Raw genomic sequence first — 3923 nt, forward strand, 5'->3', positions numbered from 1 at the left:
CAATTTTATCTCAATTAACTTGAAAAAAAGTAATAATGATTAGCAAACCAAATTAAAAAAAGTTTTGTAATCTAGTATTATTAGATGTTGTAATACATCAAATGTATATATAAAATATTTTCCAATATTTAAGATTACTTTTTTGAAAATTATGGATGGTATAACTACATTTGTTTTTTTTTTTAAATTGTCTCATTAGCACAGTTAGTTTGAAAAGAGGCTTCACTGTCATTGCAATAAATAAATTGAAGCTTTGTTTTTATAATTTTCGGTTAATATACAATTGAATCCTTTATTCAGGGAGCCATGACATCTGTGAATCTAGATCTATATCTGATTTCCTATGTAAAATAAGATTCATCTAACTTTACCAGACATTAAATCAAAGGATAGTAAACTTATATAGTGGCATATTTCTAAAGTCTCAACATAAAGTGTCTTAGGAAACTCATTCAGTATATCTGCTTACCAGGATGTGTTAGCAGAAATTTAGAAAAAGCTGGCAATAGCTCAGTCATGTTAGGAGCCTAACAGGCACTGAGGTCATAAGGTCCCTGAAAATGGCTACAAGAAATTGTAACAATGAGGAAGCCTTCCACAAGACAGCTAGTACTTTAAAACTAGTGCTAAAAACTTAGTGGAGTTTATGTGATAGTAAGAATTGCATATGGGGCCTCCCCGGTGGCGCAGCGGTTGAGCGCTGGGTTGCGAAGCTGCCCGCAGCCTCTGCAGCGCCGGTTCGTTCCCCGGCTGCTCCCCGGCCACCGGAGGAGGGTCCCACATGGCGCGCAGACCTCTCCTGCCGCCCACTGCTCCCCTCGGCAGTGTGCTTCGTCCTTCTGCCTGCTCTGCTCCCCGCTCTGGCTCTGGGGAATTCTCTCACCCTCCCGCGCTTCTGACTGTACCCAGTGCTTGTATAAATAAATAAAAATAAATCTTTAATAAAAAAAAAAAAAAGAATTGCATATGTTCTGCTATTTTATGAAAAATATAAAGTGTGTGAGAAACATTTGAAATAATAAAATAAAAATGGTAGTACCTTGAGCAAGGTCCCTTTTTTCAAGTTAAATCAACACCTATGTTAGATTGCTTGATTAAAAATACTTCCAGAAAAAAAAAAAAAAAAAAACAACTTCACAGGTGGTATGATCAATGATGCATAGGAGTATTTCTCCATTCTCTCCTCTTTCTTTTCTTTAATTTCTTGGGAATAAAATGATTCATGTAAGTCTTGACAGGATGCACAATACAGTACCCATCTTTGATTTTTTGATTGTAAAATTATTTTAAAGATTTATTTATTATGCATATAGGACCTGGGGTACAGGCCAGAAGTGCGGGGGTTGGGGGGAGGTGAGAAGATTCACCAGAGATAGAGCGGGGAACAGAACTGGCAGATCGACCAAAGTACACTGCTGAGGGGAGCAGCAGGCGAGACAGGAGAGGTCTGCTGCACCACATAGGTTGCTCCATGGCCAGCCAGTGATCAAACTCTTGCTGCAGAACAGCTTCACAGGCTGCGTCTTAACCCTTGCGCCACCAGGGAGGCACAATTTTAATATTCTTATATTTTCCTTTTTCCAGTTTAATACTTTGGTATTCTAGTATATTTTTTTTCCTTTTAGCTGCTTTAAAAAAGGTTATCAATGATATTTTGTCACTCCATCTGACAAGTGAAGGTTTGCAGCTAAAATATACTTTCATTTTCTTCCTAACTGAGGTGATTCCTCAACTGACAATGAGGTGACAATGTCTAAAGAAATGTGGTTTGTTGGAAATAATAGTGAACTGGCAAGTAGTTCCAACATCACAATAAATAAGATATGTGAGATTTAGGGAGCTATAAAAAACTTCTGAGTTTTACTTTACCAACTATAACATGAAGATGATTTTCACCATGCCTATTTCATAGAATTATCATGGAAATGATAGAAGATAGTAGAGAAAAATTTTATCTATTACAAAGAACTATGAAAATATAAAGAAACAGATATAAAGTTCTCCATTGAAGTTTAGTTTGCTCATTTAAAAAAGTATTGTACTTCTTATTAATAATTGATACTCATTGTTTTAAAAAATATTGCTAATTAAACTAGTTGATACTGTTAAATTATTTAATTGAATTATTCAGTAAAATTAGCAAATAGCAATATATATTAATAATCACTATGTTGATATTAATAAGCTAACATTTTTAATAAATAATAGTCTATTATTGAGCTGCTTGAACTTTTAATATAAAAATTCTAAGAATAATATATTAGATTTTTTATTCAAATAAATGCAAAATGGACAAAAGTGACAATATGTAAACTGTCAAATAAACATAATAATTTAACATTTAAGATATTCAAATAGTGTCACCTATAAAAAACTTTTGAAAAACAATTGTTTGTTCTCCACAATATAGAAAAATTTGAGAAGATTAAGAAAAATCAAAGCAATCAATTTGGCATTCTGAATAAATTTAGAGTTAGTAGAAATATGTTTAAGATAATTTGGGAAGTAAAATTAGACTATATTTTCAAGACTTTAGGTAAAGTGTATTATAAAATATCATTGAAAACATAGTTTGATATATTATGCATTGAATAAAAAATTACTAGTGTCACTAGTATCACCACTCCCATCCCTCTTCAGTATAAATAATCATTATATTGGTATCTAAACTATAGAGTAGTTTGACAAGTTATCTAGCTTATATACATGAAATGGACAATTAATATTATTCAGTTGTGACTTACATTCACCAATTTAACATTCTATAGACCCATCCAAGTTGTTCAGGTGTATTTATTTTTTACAATGCTGGGAATTATCCCATTATAATGATATAACATCTATTAATATATTCTATTATTGATGGGTATTACTCCATAATTATGATATTGTGAATAATGTTGTTATGTTATTGTGTAAGTCTCTCTTAGAAAAAGTATATTCATTTCTGGTAGGAATATACCAAAGAGTGGAGTTGTTACCTTGTAATTTTGCATAAATTCATTTCTATAAGGTAATATAGAAGAATATATGAAATCCTGTACAACCAATTTATATCTTCACCACCAGTCACTAAGGACTTCTCATTATAGCATAAATTTGCATTTTTTGAAGACTGAAAATGTCGTCTCGTATACATGTAGTTCATGTGTGTGCGTGTGCATGTGTGTGTGTATGTATGTAGATGAATAGCATTTGCAAAGTATTTCTTTACTCTGTCACTAAATACAACAAGCAGTTAAAAGACTATCAGCTATTCCATGGGCCACATTTAAAATATAATGTTCTAGAAAATAAGTGATCCCAAGTGCTAGCCTCTCTCTTTTTTCGTCTCTCAGTTGTGGACTCTGTCATTCTTCAGGGCTTTGTAATTTATCTGATGCTGTCAATAAGGACTTATTGTTTGCAAACTTTGTTTTCAAAATTTTTCTAATTCTTATCTGTAAGAGTATGGTAGTTTTTGACCTAGCCTTCAAACTCCTTCAGTAGAAACAGAACTTACAATTCACTTTTCCAGAATGTCAAGTATTTTTGTTAGCTCTATAAATAAATGTTCAGTCTAAAATTTCACTCATTAACTTGCATGACTTGGCAGGTAAGAAAAATGTTTGGGGAAATTTTTTTTATATCTTGAAATTTCAGATTTCTGAGCCTAACATCACTCACACATTATTCATAAAATAGAATAAAGTGATGTTTCCCATCATATTAATATTCATTTTTGTTACTAAATTGTATTAAGGTAGGTTTAAATCACTTAAGATTTACCTAGATGAGATTTTCCTTAATACTAACTTAGGGAATTTGATGCTTTTAGAGTAAATCCAATATCTGTAAAAGTAAATGAAATTAGGAGGTTAAATAAGGTCAAAAACATAATGAAATAGTGACTATTGATGGGGCTGGAATTTTATCCGGTAAAT

The 3923-nt window shown here is 32.0% G+C and overlaps 1 non-coding gene across 1 annotated transcript; it reads left to right on the top strand.

Annotated features, from left to right (window-relative positions):
- The first annotated feature begins 445 nt into the window (after positions 1-445).
- On the top strand, positions 446-572 carry LOC119258352 (small nucleolar RNA SNORA33). The gene has a single exon (XR_005128216.1). It is a non-coding gene; the product is annotated as a small nucleolar RNA SNORA33 (small nucleolar RNA).
- Positions 573-3923: the final 3351 nt, after the last annotated feature.

This window comes from Talpa occidentalis, unplaced genomic scaffold (genome assembly GCF_014898055.3).
Source record: "Talpa occidentalis isolate TD23 unplaced genomic scaffold, MPIMG_talOcc4v2.1 talOcc4.4, whole genome shotgun sequence".
Classification (NCBI taxonomy): domain Eukaryota; kingdom Metazoa; phylum Chordata; class Mammalia; order Eulipotyphla; family Talpidae; genus Talpa; species Talpa occidentalis.